We start from the raw sequence: 15,376 nt of genomic DNA, 5'->3' as shown, positions 1-15,376 counted from the left end.
TCTTCCAACAAACGCGAACTACATGTTCTCTGCGTAGATACTATATCAGGAGGACATTCTGTTAAAACAACAGATGTGAAATGCACATACTACGATTGCATACTGATATAACTCTAGGGGGTGGGGTCATCTGCATATGCGCGAAGAGGAAGAGACTTATTGAAATAATCAGAATGAGTGATTCTTTTATTCTGGAACAGTTGCCAGGGGTGAAAACGAGAGAAAACAAGATAGCAGCTGTTCGTTTCATCTACGGATGAATTACTCATACATTTTTGTAATGTACTTTGGCATTCATAAGTTCAACACGTGGGCTCTACACACTCAGTGAGACAAACTCAATCATAGTATTTACTATAGAGTCATGCTTCATCCGTTGAGCTGCACAACCCCTCCAACAAAAGGTATCAACAGGCAGGAAGAAGATGAAGAGGAGCTAGTGATGAGTTGTGGAAAATGAGATTCTAGATACGAGTGTGGAACACAGGTCTCGTGGGTCTACATTGGGTATAATGAGCAGCAGATCAAGGTTTCTATATTCTGTAGTGTAGATCAGTTTTCTCATGTATGTGATTCTTCAGTAAGTGAGTTGAACTATAGTTTCACTGTGGTTGAGTGGTCCAATTAATTTAGTTTGTTTTGATTTTGACTCCTTTACTTTGTTGGATCCTTTTATACATATTTTGAAAGATATCAGATAATGTTTTCCACTTTATCCATTTTATTGAGAACAAACGGCATGCAATGATAGCCTAAACAACTTAAAACGAGCAATGTGAGTAGAAGTGTGTTCAGACGCATCTACAATTATTTGCAGGAATTCAGACTTTTCATGCACAGAACAATGTGTGATCTACCACAGCTCTCTACTACTCCCATCTACCATAACCCTAAGGCAGCCATAAATTTGCGCATCTTATTTTGTAACCAATCAGTCAGATAAACATTAATTTGCCCATTTATCTCTAGAGCTCAGCAAGAAGGGCCGAGATCTTGGAAGCAGTTATGATATTCCTGACTGCAATAATAAGTGCCGTCTCTTTCAGTATATGACAAGTCCATAACCTGAATTGCTAAACAGAGAAAGCAAATGTCTTCCCTTTGTGTTGCGCTTGTTGGGCCAGTAAAGTATACGACAAGAATTACATTAGTTCACCAAACTCTACAACTGAAAATCCTCAAAATTGATATAGTAAGAGATGTTCCATCAAATGTCATTACCAATCATTGTCCTCTATAAAAGGTAATTACATTACCACTCTGAAGTCTCAACCATGTATGTAATTGTTATCTATACAATGCAAAGGTGTTAGAATATGATTTCGGTGGTTATATATATGATGATGTATTCTTCTCCAAGATGGAGGCAATATATAAAGGGATTACAATCCTAAACAGGAGGAAACAATCTTACAAAGAAAGAAACTAAATCTATCTTATGAATAAGGAAACTAAATCATCTTGTATACTATAATAAGATCAATCTACTATTTACAGCTCATGTTGACACTCCCCCTCAAGTTGAGGCATAGATGTCTATCATGCCCAACTTGTCAATTATACCATGGAACATCTTTTCTGAAACTGCTTTCGTAAGCACATCAGCTAACTGGTTCTCGGACTTGACAAATGGAAATTGTATAACCTTTTGATCGAGGTTTTCCTTGATGAAATGACGATCAACTTCAACATGTTTGGTGCGGTCATGTTGTACAGAATTCTGGACAATCTCAATGGCTGCCTTATTATCACAATGAAGATTCATAGGTTTTTCATATGCAATACCTAAATCTTTTAGGACACTCCTAATCCATAAAAATTCACATACACCTTGAGCCATATCTCTGAATTCGGCTTCTGCACTTGATCTCACCATAACCTTCTGCTTCTTGCTTCTCCAAGTGACAATATTCCCTTCCACAAAAGTAAAATAACCAGATGTGGACCTTCTAGTTGTTGGATCACCTGCCCAATCAGAGTCCATGTATCCTTCAATGTTCGAGGTACCATTTTTTGAGAACAACAACCCTTTGCCCAGAGCATTCTTCAAGTATCTCAAGATACGATATACCGCATTCATATGCAGTTCACTTGGTTCATGCATAAATTGACTAATGACGCTCACTGCATATGCTATATTCGGCCTCGTGTGTGACAGATATATTAATCTCTCAACTAACCGCTGATAACGACCCTTGTCTGTTGGAGCTTGATCTGGAAAAAGTCTTAGCTGATGATTCATTTCTATAGGCGTTTCTGCTGGTTTGCAAGCAAGCATTCCAGTTTTGGTTAAAATATCTATCACATATTTCCGTTGTGAAAGAGAAACCCCATGTTTAGATCTTGCAACCTCGATCCCTAAGAAATAGTTAAGCTGCCCCAGATCCTTCATTTCGAATTTAGTAACCAAATACTCCTGTAATGCATTCATTTCACATGGGTCATCTCCTGTCAGGACCATATCATCAACATACACGATTAGAGCTGTTACCTTCCCTTCTTTGCATTTTATAAACAAGGTATGATCTGAATTACTTTGCTTATAACCAAATGCCTTCGTTGTGGAAGAGAACCTCGCAAACCAAGCTCTAGGTAACTGTTTCAACCCGTACAGTGACTTTTTCAGTTTACAAACTTCTCGTTTACACAAAGAACTACATCCAATGCCTGGGGGCAACTCCATGTAGACCTCTTCCTCCAAATCTCCATTGAGAAGAACATTTTTAACATCAAATTGTTTTAGCGACCAGTCTCGATTTGCTGCTATTGATATGAGAATCTGAATTGTATTGATCTTTGCTACCAGTGCAAAAGTCTCTTGATAATCTACCCCATACCTTTGTGTATATCCCTTTGCAACTAACCGTGCTTTATATCTATCAATACTTCCATCTGCTTTGAGCTTCACAGTGAACCCATCTACACCCAATTGTCTTCTTTCCAACGAGTAATGGAACAAGTTCCCAAGTACCATTACGTCGTAGTGCCTCCATTTCTTTGTTCATCGCCTTTGTCCACTTCGGATCTGTCAATGCATCCTGCACACTACTAAGAATAGATACAATGGATAATTGATTAATAGCAAGTGCATACGATCCTGACAACCTATGGAAATACACATGATTGCTAATTGGGTATTTGATCTTTGCTTTAGGATCAGGTTCATATTGTTTCTTTGGGACTCCTTTATTTGATCTTTGTGAATATTTAGGAACATCAGACATATTAGACACATTAGACATGGGATTATGTGTTTCATTCAACTCATCAAACACATCAGACAACTTATCAAGTTCATCAGACACGGGATTCGAAATTACCTCAGGAATAACATTCGGGGATTACCTGAGGAAGAACATTCTGGGTTGATTCTTCAGTTAATGGTGCAGACATGGTATAACACCCCGTCTTTTAATTACTTTTCCTATAATAATATTAATATTAATAATAATAATAATAATGTAAATAAATAAAACAGAGATAGGATATCCAGTAGTTTCGGATAAAAGCCCGTAAGTAAGTAGATAAGTCAAAAACCCTTGTTTTTCGGGGAGGTTTTAAAAACTAGAAAAAAATAGAGTTTTCTCACAAGAGTTTTCTGGGGGGGAAAACACAGCGAGGGTTTATAAAAAAAATGTGAGTTTTACTTGAAAAAGTTTTGAACGAGGAAGATTATCTTTTTCGCGCGATGAGACGCGTCGGGCTTTCGGGGGTTTAAGCTTCGGGAGAAGTCGCTTCGGTTTAAAAGCGGTGAGTAGTCGGACGATCTTTTTAAATATTTGTTTTCGCTACCGTAATCTTGGTTTTTTTTTTATTATCTTGTAAACTCTGTTAAAGGGTGCCGACTCGTTAATGGTGCCAACTCTGTTAGATACCATTTTGAAACACCGCGAGAAATAAACTAGGGACTAATTTTGGCATTTAAACCGCCGGTCCGGACCGGTGGTTAATGGCGTCGCCATCAGCACCAAACCATTTTTTTTTTGTTTTTATGTTTGAAGTATGTTTTTATTTGATTTGTGGTGATGTTGGATTGGTTAGTGTTATAATTGTTGGGTTTTGGGTTGTTGGTGTCGCGAGGTGGGGTTGCTGAAGCTCCGGAGGAGCTTCAATGGCGACCAAACACCAAACCAAACCGTCCTGCATTTTGATTGTTTGGATTAGTGTTTTGTTGTTTGGGTTTTGTTGGGAGATTGTTGTTGGGTTGAGGTGGATGTGTTGGTGGTGGATTGGGTGCTGGAGAGGAGCTGTCGAAGCTCCAAAGGTTGTTAATGGCGTAGGTAGCGATTTTTACAGTATAATAGAATCATGATTTGATGGTATAGGTAGGTGGGGGTTTTTGTGGGGATTAAAACCGATGGGTTCCTTTTTGTTATAGATGGCCGGTGGTGGCTACATCGGTGGTGGAGGCGCTGGTAGAGGTTTGTGAGGAAGGAGATGAACAGTAACAAAATCGACTTTGGGCTTGGGCCAAATCGTGGTGGGCTCATATCTTTTAACTTTTGGATTTTTATTTTTGGCTTAAGTTTAGACTATGGGCTTTAGGCTTTGGGCTTTTGGGTTAGAGGAGTTTAGGCCGGGTTGACCAATGTTGACTGTGTGACCAGAGTTGACTGTTGACTGTTGACCAGGGTTGACTTTGACCAGTTGACCCAAATTTGACTTTTTCCTAAAATTATGATTTGGTCTATTAGGATAAGTCTAGGACTATTAGCATGTTTGACTTAGGCTGGGACTATTACACATAACTAAGACTTAAAACAAAACATTCCAATGAAGCCACCACCACCACCACCGCCAACAATAACCTGAAGATGTGAGGAAGGAGTGACAAGAGAAAAGGAAGAAGAAACACCACCGGATGAGTCACAGAAAGAGCAACTTGAACAAGTTTCCTCTGCAACTCAAAAGTTGATGAAGCTAATGCTTCTAAATCTCCGAATCTTGCTTTCCACTCCATACTTTCCCATAACTCTTGCGGACAAAAGTGAACACTCCCATTCTTTCTTCTTCTAAAAAAACAAAATTGTTATTATGACATGATGGTGAAATTCTCAAACCTCTTTTGTCTCAAATCTCAAGACTTTACAAACAAATTTAGTGCAATAAGATAACTACTACTACACTTAAATTTATGAACAGGCCAAGTTCATCAATAAAACAAGTGTTTCTTATCTAACATGCTTTTTTTTTTTCGGCCAACGAGTGGTTAGGGCATTGCCAAGACATCAGTCTAGTAGCAATGACCAAGAACTGACAATGTCTTTCTTCACAATTGAGCACTTCTTCACTTCTATATGGTAGACTGATGATTCACTTTTTTCTGTCCTACTAACTCAATACAAGGCCTATTAGCTGGAACCGCCAACTTTGACAAACAACCCGATCAACTTACGGTCATGAGGCGCAACTAATATCCACTATCGATCACCCCCGCAAAAACCTTCCCAACAAAGATCTAATCTCACTCATCGATCACCCCGCAAAACTAATACAACACGCTTAACGCTTTATGAGTTTACATTCGTTTTAGTAAATATGGTCGATTGGTGGGAAAATATATCCTAGAAGATAAATGTAATTACGAGAAGGTGGAAGAGTTGTTGGAACCTTAGAAGAAGAAGCCGTTTGAAAAGAATTCAAGCAATAAATTCAATAATTAAATACTACGATTTTGAAAATACTAATATTAAATAAGTATATACATAGTTCGGGATATTGTAACCTTCCAAATATAACTACTCAATATGTAGTACCTACCTTGTGATTGAGGTTTAGGCCATGTACACGTAGTCTTCGTGATGCCCCGTTTCAATCGCAATTTCCACACTTGGCGATTCGAGATCTTCCTTTATTTTTTTATCGAATTCTCCGTAGCAACAAAACCACACACACCTATATTAGAACAAAAATTGAGAATTATATTGAGCTTTGGAAACCAAAATTGAGCAAATGGCAGTACCTACCACTCGTAGAATGTATCTCCTCTTCTTCGCTCAAATCGGCTGATCGAGCACATTTTCTCACAAGTTTTGAGTTTGTACTTGGCCCTATTACACACATATAGCATTGTAGTTATTAAAAAAATAGAAGTACTAGCAACGCAACATGTTTAAAAAGTATAGTTCTTCAATAATATAGATACTTGTATTGGAAAAACTAAAGCGGTGAACATAACTAGTTACCCCCAATTTGTCGATGTAATTCTGGGCACGTGGGTTTTGTATGCCCAACAACACCACATTCGCCACAACTTTTCTTCCTTGTCTTATTGTGTCCTTTAAGTCTTTTTGGTCGACCCTTAGGTGCTACCTGGGGTGGATCACGTATCAGTTCTAAGTGGGTCGCATCTCCGTGAGTATCTGATGGCTCCTCAACGGGAACTTGAGGATTTTCTTCAGCAGTTGATGGGATCTCTTTTGACATAAGATAAGAATGTAAGAAATCTTTGAACTCTTCACTAGCTTCTTTAGTTTTGGAGGCCTTCAAACAAATATTCTTGCAAATCTCCATAAGCTCACTATAACAAATAGCATAAGTTGCTTCATTATGAACATTAACCAAGAAATGCGGTAGGGAATGACCGTTTTTCACATGTCGGCGGCCCACCTCAATAAAATGCAACTAGAGGGTATTTCAGCGACGTCTTCATTTTTTAAGACGGAAATGATGTGTCGGCATGGAAAAGCAAATGACTCAAATAGACCACAAGAACACTTCGCTTTTTTATCAACAACATTGTATTCCACAATAGACTTGCAGTGCCTATACAAATGACGATGCAAAGTGTAGTAACGAATATTGTCACCTTGATGATCCTTCATTGAATCAACAATGTATAATGCATCTTGCTACAATTGCATCTTAAACACATTAAAAGCTGCCCGTGTATAGATGGAGTTCGCCTGATTTTCATACTCAGTCAGGTGGGTCACAATTACCGGCTTGGTTGTCAGAGTGATAACTTCTTCTTCGTGCTCACGGTGCCGGATCTTCTCAAGTGCTAGCGCCATTTTTCCATAGAGCTCAACCATTTTTAAACCAGGCTTTACATGAAGCCGTATAACAGAGTTCATGCTTTCACAACGTTGGTTGGTTCTACAACCACCAAAGAATGCGCCTCGAAGATATGCCTCTGCCCACCTCATCCTCTTTTTGTATATCTTCTTCACCCACTCATGGTCATGGACCTGGTGTGCTTCTAACAAATGTTCCCACATTTGGTCAAACTCTTCTTCTGAACATTTCATAAACATGAGTGAACAAAAGTCCCTTTGAAACCCAGAGACACGGACATTGTCAATACAATTTTTCAGAACGTGCCAAGCACACATGCGATGTCTAGCACTAGGTAAGGTAGCTTTAATAGCCTTGCGAATTGCATAATCACCATCTGTTATGACCGACTTAGGTGCCTTACCACCGCCATATTTGTAAGAAAATGCTCTAACGCCCAAATGTAAACCGCCTCGACTTCACTAGTCATAACCGCAAAACCAAATACAATAGTTTGTCTATGATTGTTCACTCCAAAGAAATACGACAATTGGCATTTTGTATTGATTTGTTCGGTATGTTGAATCAAACAATAACACATCACCAAAACAGAGTTTGTAATCTGCGACGAGGCGCCGAATTTGCCCCGGAACAATCGACCAATTGGCTAAGTTCATTCAAATTTCGTATGAGTAGTAAAATTCTGGATCAATCTTCGACTTGTTTTTCATGCAGGAAACAAGTGTGCTAGCATCTCCATTCATATAATAAATTTTCCTCATCCTGGTCATATAATTATACAAATCCTTTCTTATGTAACCAACTTTACAAACTGGCCAGCCCTATAAACAAGGAAATCCATCACTTGACATTGTCTAATGCCCACATCAATTAGACTCTTTGCCAAAGCCGCATCTTCACTGCCCATCTTTCTATGTGAGCGACCAAATATCGAACTAGGATAAGGCACAAGTGGATGAGTGTGTTCAGCAACAAACTTATTAACAACCCACATATTGCATTTAATATAAAAAAATCACTTCAAAAATCGCAAGACACTTGCATCTAGACAACTCACGTTGTTTCCTTTTGTGTTCCATATTCAAATATTTCACCTTTCTCTCACCTTGGCACGAAAGCACACAAAATTTCTTTTTTAACCGGGATATCTTTATGAAATCGGGTAAACACCCTTTATGCATTACACTAAACCCAACAACCTTGGCATACTCATTGTAGAACTCAAATGCCTCGTTCTTTGGTTTTAAAACGCATTAAAACATGATTGCATTTTCATCTAGATCTTCCCCTCCCAACTTACCACTGAATAGATCGAAATCATTCTCATTAGTTTGTTCACTTCTTGCATCTGCTTCATTTGACTGTCCTTCAAAACCTTCAATTTCACTAACACTATGGTCATCTGATTCATCTTCGTCTTCCAAACTCACATTGGTTGAACCTTCCACAATATTTATTTCGGTGTCTGAAGAATCACTTTCCTCATACGGACATGTGTCGTTACACATATTTGTAGCCCAATCTCTGTCTTCATTAGAGATATCCACCATCACTTGATCACTATAATATGGTAATAATATAAATATGCATTCATTACTTCTTGCACTATAAGTGCAAAATAAAATAAACAACAAATAAAGAGTATACACGTGAAGCAACATTAATTTGAAGTTAAAATTTCATTTTAAAATGAAAAATAAAACAGACAATAGCATTTTAGGTTCACAAATAAATAATTAAAAGATTCACCTTTGTGTCATGAAGGGACAAAAGGTGAAGGTAAGTAATGCGTAACGATAATTTAAGCAACGGAAGCAAGTAAAAAGAAACTAGCAGTAAAATTAAACTCTCCTTATTATGTGACATAAGAAGATAAGCAAGTTCAATATGTGATTAAACTCCCCCTATGGAGCTCAATATTTACATGTCTTGAATCCTAGAATTGAAAATATGATCAATTTCAATTTTCAAGGAGTAGAATACCTTCATAATTGGCAATCCGGCCAGGCCAGGAATCTACTTATAATTTATAAACTATCACTACTTCTCTCATTATTACGTTGTATAGTACTATAGTTCTTTCAAGATGTCATTCCAGAACTATAAAAGAGGTAATACTATTCCAACATCATTTTTTTTTTACATTTATGCTAGAAAAAATGACAATTTAGTTTCTCTGGTCTCAAGGATTGTTTATGCTCTTGCATGTGTCATGTGTGCCACTAAAATTATAGGATCGACTAACAATGCCAAAGATAGATGATATCGGGATGAAAGTAAATCGGTTTAACCGGTACACTTTTAACCGTTTAATTGGTACACTTGTTTAACTGGTCCACCCTCCCCTCCTGTGTATGCCTATGCCGAATCACATTTCTAACTAATAATTCTTTTTTTCTCAGCCACTTGCTCATTTATTTCCTCGCATTTTTGGCCATGAAGCATCGGGGTTCAGATCTCTCAACTCTTTTTCACTTGATCACATTATTACTGTACACACTTTAGCACAATCACATAAATATTCTAGATTATAATCGGTACCTACTTTAACTCAATTTTGCAATCCCGCCATTTGTCATCGCGACATCTCAAGAGTTTACAAACAAATTTAGTGCAATAAAATAACTACTACTACACTTAAATTTATGAACAGTGCCAAGTTCATCAATAAAATAAGTGTTTCTTATCTAACATGCTTTTGCTTGCCAACAGAAGCAGGTTAGGGCATTGCCAAGACATTAGGTCTAGTAGCGATCATCTGCTGTTAGCCTTAGTAGATAGTACTATCGCCTAACACATTTAATTGTGGATTCGATGGCATCGGTGCATTTATATAGAGGAAACCATGATATATGTGTGAAAGTCATAAACAAGCAAGAAAAAGCAAACCATTGAACCAAAATATACATGTAAAAACTTGTGTTTGCCATTGAAGACCAAGCACCACCATATGTAAAAATAACAGATATTTTGAAACTAGATATTAATTCACTAATCAATCCATAGAAAAATTTCTTAAACTAAGCCTAAATTACTAAATACTCATATCCAAACCTCAAGGAGTATTTGAGAGATGCCCAATCCAGAGTTTGAAATCTGAGAGGATTTCTCTTAGAAGATAGTGAAAAAGAGAAACAATGGAGATGAACTCAGTTTAGTGGAGATGAACCCTAAAAAAGAGTATGAGAGTTTACTAACCTTTGTTTTCCTTTTTTTATTCGAACAGCCCGAAGTAAATAGCGAAGTATTTATTTGACTTTCCAATTTCCACGATGGTTATTAGGTTGGATTAGTTTTTGGGTAAATTTGGTATTTCATATATTTGTTTTTTTTTCCAAAACCGGTTTATCCGGTTAACAAGTCTCATCTTTGGATCATGGATTTCCCAACAAAAATCAGATGTGGGGCTGAGATTAGTGCACATTGGAATGCATTGGAATGCCTGTGCATGGAAGCAAACCTCTTTATTTATTTATTATGATCGTTAAATGTTATATTTCATCTCCAATAATATTAAAATTGTTACAAACAAGATAACTGGCACTTAGCGAGCAACTAAGAGTAAACCATGTGATGGTTGCAAACCATGTGACGTCATGTGCGATTGCAAAGGCGATTCGAAGGGCGACTAGATCTTACCAAGACTCCTCTTTTATTACCACTTAAGGTAACGTTTCCCTCCTTCTCACTACCTTATCTATTCTTTTCCTTCCACTTATAGTAACTTCCAATCCAACCTATTGCGATCTGATCTAGACTATAAGTTTTTAAACTCCTCTATAGTGTTTGTTCATTACACTATGGTGGATCCTTCTATACCTCAAGTGAGGCAAGCTTCCTCGAGTGCACACCCTTTCTCTTGGAGCTCAGTGTTTAACGACAAAAGCTCTAACTTTGTCAATGAACAACTTGAGTACTTAGAAGTTGAGACAGAAAATGATATATCCAAAGTTCCTTCTTTTGTCTTGGAAGAAGGAATCGATGTATGGGGAGAGTATTTAATAGGCCATTTTGTGGATAAGCGCATGTCGTTTCCTCTTGTTAAAAAAAACCCTTGAGAGAGTCTGGAAAACAAAAGCCAACTATGTTATCTCTACGGACAAGGATTTTTACTAGCTATTTCCATTTTTCTGATCAAGATGACAGAAAGAAAGCTCTTGAGAGTGGACCTGTTTTTGTGGCTGGTAGAATTTTCATCATCAAACCTTGGGCTGAAGATCTTGAAATTGGGGGAGAACACTTGAAATCTGTCCCCATTTGGGTTAAACTTTTTGATATACCAAAAATCAAGAGGACCAAACAAGGTATGAGTATGATAGTAAGCAGACTAGGAAAGCCTCATTGTTGGGATGCTGCATCTTAAAATAGATCTCGATTAGACTATACAAGAGCTTGTGTACAAGTACCAGTGGATTCTCTATATCCCACATATATGAGGTTTGACCTAGGGGAAGGAAGAATAGTAACAGTGGGAGTGGAATATACTTGGAAGCCAAATTCATGTTCTCACTGTAAAGTTTTTGGTCACATCAATGCAAAATGCCCAAAACTTCCCCCGAGAGCAATTCCACTGAATTCTTTACAGAGCAGGCCAACTGTGACTCAGAGAAATAATGTTTCTAATGCTCAAACCACCTAGCAACAGGTTGGTACTCAGAGAAATAGATTTGAATCTTCAAGTAGTGGTGACCACTCGGTCGAAATCTTGTCATGTCATGAAGAAATGCATTAGTTCAGAATAATATGGTTCAGAATAATGCATTAGTTCCCTATGTATGTCAGGAAGTGGATACAGAGACAAATCGTGTGAGTGAGGAAGAAACAGTTTCAACTGCTATGGTGATTCACAATAGTCATGTTCAAACCCCAATCTCTCAGGATTTGCTTAGAGTGAGTTTAGGGTCGGCTCCTCAGCCTCGAACTCCAAAGGACGATGAACCAATTAGATTGAGTAGAGCACAATCTAACATAAGGGTGAACTCTGCTCCCTATTTGTAGAGAGCAATTGAGAGTAACTTTCATTTTATCTCACCAAGTGTAGTGGTATGTACACACACGAAAATCGATATTGCACAGGTGAAAGGTGGTGTCATTGGGGACAAAAGAGATCTTGAGGAGAGCATTATGGTTACACCTATCCAGAGTCACCAAGATAAGATTACTTATCTTCCCCAACTACCCAATAGCCGAGAAAGAAATGTGTATGAAGGGTTAGTTGCTGAAAATGAGGAGGTAGATGATATGAATGACTTATCAGATTATGAGGAAGAAATATTTAATGACCACTTGCATAAAAACAGGTCGAGGCATGAAACGACTTCAGAGGATTGGTCAACTGTAAAGCCAAAAAGAAGCAAAACAATCTATGAGCAAGCGTTCTTCTGGAGAAATTGAGCCTACTCTCGCAATGATGAAGAAGGTAAAATCACTAACCAAAAACAAAAAGAGGTATCTTGAGGATTATACGAAAGAGTTTTGGAATGACACTTTGGGACTCACATACGTGTGTTGTGCTTGCAGGTGTTTTTTCTGTGACTATGAGGAAACGCAACTTCATCTTAGGAAAGATCACCCTAAAATAGTAAAGCAATTGAAGGCTAAAAAGTAGGAGATCAAATGAGACAATTCCTATGAATACTTGCTTGTGGTATGTGTAATGATTAACCTCATTTGTGTGAGGGCTTCATGCTTGTTGTAGTCTTTGTATACTCCCTTTGTCTTTGTTTGGAGGTTGTGGATTGAAGGCAGATGGTCCCTCAGGCTATGGTTGATGGGGTTGTTGATTGTGGTTTGTTTGCCAGTGTTTGTTCCTGCGGACTTTACGTGTAGGGAGAAATCCCAAGTGTTTAAGCTTGATGCCTTATGTTATGTGTACTTCCTTCTAATTACCATACTCTTAGGGAAGGTATCTAATGTTTCTATATGTGATATAAACAGGTGGGGGTCTGCCTTAACCCCAACAAACTTTTCAAAAAAAAAAAACTAAAAGTAGCTAACTACATTTATATCTGAATTATTCCATTTATCTGAGGCTCATTTTGACTTATTCTTATAAAGTATGTATGTATCTCCATCCAGCCATGGCCTAGCCTGAGTAGCCATGAACAGGGAAACATGCTACTTAACAAACATGCATCTCGCACAGGTCTGCTACATGCGAATCATCTTTATGTTTATCCTACTGATGGATAGTAAAAGTGTTACAAACAAGATAACTAACACTTAGCGAGCAATTAAGAGTAGCTAACTACATTTATATTTGAATTCCATTTATCTGAGGCACATTCCAATTTATTCTTATAAAGTATGTATCTTCATCCAGCCATAATGGCCTGAGTAGCCATGAACAGGGAAACAGACTACTTAACAAACATGCATCTCACACAGGTCTGCTACATGTGAATCATCTTTATGTCTATCCTACTGATTAATTGGTTCAGCGTATGCAACTTGTGGATGGATTAGAGAGGCAAGGAAATTTTTTAATGACATGCCTGAATGGGGTGTCATATCGTGGAATGCCATGTTAGTGGGTTACACACGCCTCTTTCAATGGGAGGAAGCATTGGACTTCAATTTTTCGATGCGTAGAGAAACAAACAACGTCAACTCTTTCACTCTCAGTCTGATTCTTAACATTTGTGCAGGGCTATCACATATTTTATTGGGAAAACAAACTCATGGTTTTGCCTATAGACATGATCTTCACTAGAATACATTTGTTGCTAATGCAATTCTTGACATGTATGGGAAGTGCGGGAGTTTGAGAAGTTCAAGGGTTTGGTTCTCTAAAATAGGTCACTTGAGAGATAGAGTTTTGTGGAATGCTTTCATCTCTAGTTATGCTCGTCATGGTTTGAGTGAAAAAGTATCCATTGTTTGGGAAGATGATATTGGAAACAATAGGAACTGAGCTTGATTTCAGCACTCTCTTAGCAGCTTGTACGTGCAAATATCTTTGCTCTTGATCAAGGGAAGCAAACTCATGTCTATATGCTCAAAAATGGTTTCAATATAGATGTTGTTATCAGAGGAGTATTGGTTGACATGTATTCCAAATGTCGCTGTCTTGAGTGTGCTATAAAGGTTTTTGAAGAATCATCCTCGAGTGATGTGATCCTGTGGAATTTGATGGTTTTGGGATGTGCTCATAATGGTAAGGGCTGGGAGGTTCTTGGCCTTTTTGAGTCGATGCAGGAGGAGGGAATCAAGTGTGACAATGGCACCTTTCAAGGTGTTTTCCTTGATTGTATAGGTGAGGGATTTGCTGATTTGGGTAAACAGTATTTCGATTCCATGAGCAAAGACTTTTGTATTGTATTATTCCTCGATTGGAACACTATGAGTGCAGGATCAAGCTTAATAAGCACATAAATGTTACACATTCATGTCCATATTTATATTATACTATCTAGTTAATTGACATAAGTTCCTTTGATTAGTCAGTTTTACAGGAATCGACGTGAATACGACAAAATGGACTGAGACTGGGGACTTTACGAGGTTGTAAGATCCTCACGGCTTGATCACAGAGAGAATACACAAAACAAAGTTGGAAATAACATGTATCAGAGATTCTAAAGAGCTACTCAAAGTTTGAAGTGTTGTTGTCAAGAGGTCAGAGGGCGCGCGCCCTTTATTTGGCATATTCGAGAGCGCACCTGCGCCCTATTCTGAATATCGCAGAATTACAATGATTTCCATAACCCTTCACAGTTCACACTCACCACTCAAAACTCAATTTAGACAGTTCTAAATTAAGTAAAAGACAAAAGGGAGGTTTCGAAAAGGGATTCCTACTCTTGGGCATGCCCTAAAGAAACCCTATATAAACAAAGGAAGCAGAGAGCTCTCACTCTCTCTCGCCCCCATCACATAAAATCACATAAGCATCCGAGAGCTTGCTGGAGAAGAAGAAGCAGAAGGAGGAAACTTGGAGAAAAAGAAGTCAAGCCGCAGATCACCATCGTCGACATGAGTTCTTCTAAACCTTGTTTTACCTTCATTATTATGTATAGCTAAAATCTAAGTCTAGGGCATATAAAGCCTTAGACTAGACTAATGTTTTGTATTTTTAGAATAGTTTCAATGATTTTTAATACGCTTATGTTCAAACAAATCTTTTGAGTTCACATCTAATAGTAAAATTTTATCTTTCATATTATATGTCATGCATCCATTATAGTTTGATAGTTGTCGCTATTAGATAAAGCTTGTTTTAAATGTTAATGTCAAAGTTAGATATTACTCATGTCATAAAAAGATGAGTAATCTTTTGAGTTTAATCATTAGTGTTGAATTTCTAGAAGATACATGTTAACTAAGATTTATCACGTTCATATCATCGAGAAAGCTAGGG

Source organism: Coptis chinensis, chromosome 7 (genome assembly GCF_015680905.1).
Source record: "Coptis chinensis isolate HL-2020 chromosome 7, ASM1568090v1, whole genome shotgun sequence".
NCBI classification, from domain to species: Eukaryota; Viridiplantae; Streptophyta; class Magnoliopsida; order Ranunculales; family Ranunculaceae; genus Coptis; species Coptis chinensis.
This window is presented reverse-complemented; position numbering follows the sequence as displayed.